Consider the following 5,227-nt stretch of genomic DNA (forward strand, 5'->3'; position numbering starts at 1 on the left):
ACCTTGGGATATTCCGGCGAGACATTTCGGAGCTCTGAAGAACGTCATTAGCCCTGATATGCAAATGGGATTCATAATATAAAAAAGAAAAAAGGAAAAAAAGGAGGACGAAAGAATGCAGAATCACAAGTTCTTTTCTATTTCTTATCTCATCTCCAGACTTGCCGATGGGGTGAACGAATGGGTTAAACCCGACGAGTTGCGGGACACACCTGCCGTATAGAGAAGAGACTAACACAACCGAAAAAGAAGATATCGTAGACGCTGACCGGCCGCGAGTCGTTCATTGACGAACAGACGAGAAAAGACATTTTGACTGTTTTATTATAATTTGTTTTTTGTTTCTTTTTTCTTTTTTTCTTAGCAAAGGAGCCCATACCAGATGATGACGGCATTTTTACTTTTTTTCGTCTGTCTATAGCAGACTCGCCCAACAGGAAACAATTAATGGCAGATAATGATCGTCGGCGTGTACAGCACGCAACACGGTATATAACAGCCAGAAAACCAAATGGGACTCTACATAGGCACTCCGCACCTGTGCGACAAACGTCGCCCATACAAGATATAGGGAGGAACCGAGGATAGCAACAATGAAATAAAATGAAATGATATAAAACAAAATGGCAATGAAAAAATAAGAAAACATAAAGCGTAACGGACCATATGCGCCTATCCCGAAATTCTTAATTCTTTAAATACCAAAATAGAATTTTTTTTTGTGGCTCTAGGCAAATATTGAAGCATGACCCGTGACGTGTGAACGGGCAATCCACCACACACTCTACGTATATCTACACGAACGCAGACAAACAGCCAGCGACGACAGACGGAGCGGCGGCAGAAGGCTGGGATTGCACGCCGACTAATGGACAATCGTCGTCGTTGTTTTTTCTAAAAATAAAATAGAAGAAATAAAATAAAAAGAAGTAAAACGGTTATTACGATAATGGTTCTTCTCGTGAATGAGAGAAGAAGAAAAGTTTACACAAACTTATTAGTCGACGTCGTCGTCGTCGAGAGGAAATTTGAAATAATCATCGTGAGTGTGCGCCCCGACCGAGCAAGTGAAATGTCCCATTTCCGTTCACATGTAGAGGGAAGACTGAATAACCGCAGCTTAAAGAAAACAAAAGTAAATATACGTAATAGACTCAAAAAGAAAATAAAATAAAACGAGTTGAGGGTGGTTAGGTATAGGTAGAGCACAAGACCTTGTCTCCATATATACGGGACCGAAAGTGAAAATTCAAAGAGCATACGGGTGGCGGCCACACCTAATTGGAATGCCTATGTCGTATACGCGTTCGATGTCTGAATGAATGTGTGTATAGTAGGATAGACGGCGAAAACTCTTTGCCTAACGCCAAGGTCTTCCAGTTAACGATCCCTCAACATCTCAGACGGGGAAAAAGGAGAGTAGAAGGTTAAGGATGTCAATCAAGGCAATGTTGAAGCAGAAATGAAACAAAAACGGGAGAGATCCGCCGCAAATCACTCCTTGAACTTGTTTCTGCTTCTCTAAATCATTCCATAAAATTCATTCATCCGTAATAGGAACAAGAGAAAATGGCAGTATATAGGTATAGCCATAATATATTTATAGGTGGAAACATGCAGGTAAAAACTGAGAGAAAGGAAATGTTGTGAAACTGACACCATTGAAACACTCTGGCGGCTGAGCTGGCTGGGGATATTACGTTTCGGAATATATGCAACTCGCCAAATAACGTTATAATATCGCGGCCTTGGCAAGTTGGTTCACTACGGCAAATGAAAATGCATGGTGCAATCGGAACAAAAACCATCTGCTCCATTTAGGGTCTATCTCCGTCGCCAAAAAAAAAGGGAAAATTTTCCTTTGAAAGTTTTGAAAGGATTTCTACTCAAAAAGTTTTACCAGCATGTTATGCAACTTTAGTCAAATGCCAAAATCATCGCCAAAAAATAATGGTTACAAAATTCTAACTAGTTATGAAATGACAGCTGGAACATGCACAATTATTTGACGACTGTATATACAGTTTTAAACTCAATGGATCACCAGGGCGGGATTTTTAAAAAAATAATAAAACGCTACAGTCATTTTGTTATTACGGCGCGCCTTTTCCACATTTTTTGAACAAACGATCCTGCCGCAGGACCGTCTAATTCTTCACATTGGGTGGAGAGAAAGAGTAAGGACCTCAACAGTCCCCGAAAAAAAACTTTTCCCCTTTGCACCCCCCATTTTTTGGGAACCTCAAAAATAATAATGGATAAATATAGAGGAAGAAGCGGAGAGAACACGAAGAGAGGGAAGAAATGAAACAGGTGGAAAAAAAATAAAGAAACAAGACAAAATGTTGAAAAAAAAAAGTAAGAAAGGTATACACACACATCCAGGGGAATGCATGGATGAAGCGCGGGCCTGTGCGGCAGGCGGATCTGCTAGCTTCCGGCTATAGGCCAAGGTTAACATGCATCGCTCGCGCGGTGCGTTAGTTATCCACCACACATTTTCCCATGTTTAAAAAAAAAGAAGAAGAAAAAAAAATGCTCTTTTCTCTTCTTCTTTTCGGTCGACTTCTTTTCTTTCAGAGAGAGAGAAAAATAAAATAAAATAAAGAGTCTTTGGCGATAGCCATCGCTTCTCCTTTTGTCAAAAATTGTAAAAGGGGAAAAAAAAGTTAAGGTTAAAAATAAAATCCCAAATAATTAAACTACCCTTATATATATATAGCTACGAATGCAGGTAATAATATAAGAAACCCCTAGGGAGAGTGAGTTGCATGCAGCGTGAAATGCCGGGAATATTCGGCCGCACGATGCGTGAGAATGTCAGAAAAAAGGCCCAATGATGATGACGGGCTAGAGGGGGAAAAAAGCCTAGCCAGAAAAAGTTTGACAAGGAGGTCTTCTACCCTATGAGTATATTCGTATTTTTTGAAATAAAAACTTTTCTCTGCATGGTTCTCTGACGCTGAAAATTGAGGGAGAGGGTGAACAAAATGAACGGGAAACTCTGTGTGCAGCGTATGTCTATGTTCCTCTGTACATACACGACTCTTGCAAGCTTCCATCGTGATAGCGGGCCCGAGAGCTTCGAATTCTCCACATTCTCCCACGAATGTAGGTTTACGTAACCTTGACTGTGTATAGCTATCGAGAAAGTTGTGTGTGTGTCTCACTCTCTCTTCTTGTTCCTCTACACAACACACACACACACACACACGGGGACCTGTGCGCGCGCGCTTATAGACACCTCCTCCGGCGCACCTGTGCGTGGAACCACCGATTGACCGATTCCTCCCCTCTTTTCCACTACAAGAAGAAGAAGAAGAAGGAAAAAAAATTAAAAAACTCCTTTTACTTTCAAAAATACTTATATACCAAAGTATAGCAGCCAAACCCGTATACCGGGTGCTATTAAATTCCTTCTAGCTGTTGTGTGTATGGCCCAGTCTATAGAGTTTGGTGTTGATTATTAATACTCATTTGTTATATTGCGGTTCTGTTGATCTGAGAGGGAGCAAAAAACTATCAGGACTCATTTTAAAAAATACTAAGAAGAAAAGAAGGGATATTACGTAGAAAATGGGGAATAAAAACTAGTTCAGTCCAGCTATCAAAATCAGTGGCTTACGAAGAAATTAGTAAATGATGATTGCCCTCAAAAATACGGAGAAAAAAAGTTGTAGGCAAGGAGCCAACAGGACGAGAGTTTTTGTTTGTTTATGTGTGTGTGGCCGGACGTTCTCTCTCTCTCTTTCTCAGACGAAGTTCAGCAAGTGAAAGTTGTCAACTTGCGTGCGATTTATCAACGCCGCCGACGGTCAACGAAAGAAAAGCGAAACTGAAATGAAATTTTCAATTAATCCCAAACACGTCCGCTACTATTTAGAAAAGTCAAAATCCTAATGCGAGATTGCTGTTTTCCGATTCCAATCCGAGAAATCACGGGCTCGATCTAATCAATACCCGGCCGAGAGTTCTCTCATCGTCTATACAGATCGCTTTCTCTATTTATCCACCTGCACTGGCCGAGAGTCTAGAGTTTGGCGCTTTATAGCCGAGCTAATAATAAATACAAAAAGTGGGGGACTCGGTCAACATGGACACGAACGAACGGGATATTGCTGGGGATCCGCATTTACCATGTCTGAAAAAAAGAGCTGCCACGAGCGTCAAATCCAGCCAGCAGCGCACACACCTGTGTGTTATTAGACAAGCGAAGAAGAAGAAGAAGAAAAAAAAAAGAGAAAGGGCCGCGCGCGGACTTAACGTTACATGTAGAAACGAACTGACTGCCAATTTTGGACTCTTACCTTGATTTCCCAATGAGAACCTTTGACCGAGAGTCTAAAACACCGCGCTGCTGACTTTGACCGACTTCTAGATTCTGGCAGGGTCGCCAGCAGCGTGCAAGCGAGTCTATAGTTGCGTCAAAATGTACCGAATCTAACAAGACCGAACGAAAGATGGCCAATCTTTATTGATAGAGAGAGAGAGAGTGAGTGGAAAGATAATCATATAAAAGAAAAATACTATAATATTATTATCACCCTCCTCCGGATTTATTTTTATTTTTTTGTATTATGCCGGTTGTTGTTGTTGCGTCATTCTTCAGCTTCCTCTCCTGCGGCATTCAACTTTCCCCCCCATATCTTGCCCATTTCGGGGATGGTATTTTTTCGTTTCGACTTTTTTTTTTCCTTGTTGGTCCCGAAAATTTCTGTGACGTCGTTGCGGCTCTCACCTTTCGATCTCGCAACCTGGATCCAAACATCCGTCACGGAAACCCCAGCGCAATTTTTTTGGCACGAACGAAAAGATGTCAGCCATGTAAATTAGGATATTGCGTCAATGTCTGGCATAGGAAGAAAGATGCATGATGGGAAATGGGTGAGCGAGCGCCGGGCGGAAAGAGATGTTGAGCAAAATAGAGAGGGGAAAAAAGAAAAAAAGAACGTGACGTATACAATGTAACAAACGTGACGGGATTGGTGGGGGGGGGGACTGGTGGCGGTATTGCGACAGAGCGGCGGCGGCGCGTTCACTTTCACTTGCACGAATCCAACAGCCAAACAAGACCATCTCCCAATTGAGTGAGCACTGTTGTCCACCTTCAAAACAACAACAACAACAACAACAACAACAACCCTCTCAATTGTATAATGCGAGGAAAAAGAAGCAGATAGAAAGTCTGAGGAAAAACGAAAAAACAAAGAAAAACCCGAAACAATAA

The 5,227-nt window shown here is 41.6% G+C and overlaps 1 long non-coding RNA gene across 1 annotated transcript; it reads right to left on the reverse strand.

Annotated features, from left to right (window-relative positions):
- Positions 1-307: 307 nt before the first annotated feature.
- On the reverse strand, positions 308-4,439 carry LOC124206105. The gene is made up of 2 exons (XR_006879565.1): positions 4,308-4,439; positions 308-1,119 (listed from the first exon to the last, which is right to left on the reverse strand). It is a non-coding gene; the product is annotated as an uncharacterized LOC124206105 (long non-coding RNA).
- Between the last annotated feature and the right edge of the window lie 788 nt (positions 4,440-5,227).

This window comes from Daphnia pulex, chromosome 10 (genome assembly GCF_021134715.1).
Source record: "Daphnia pulex isolate KAP4 chromosome 10, ASM2113471v1".
In the NCBI taxonomy this organism is placed as follows: Eukaryota; Metazoa; Arthropoda; class Branchiopoda; order Diplostraca; family Daphniidae; genus Daphnia; species Daphnia pulex.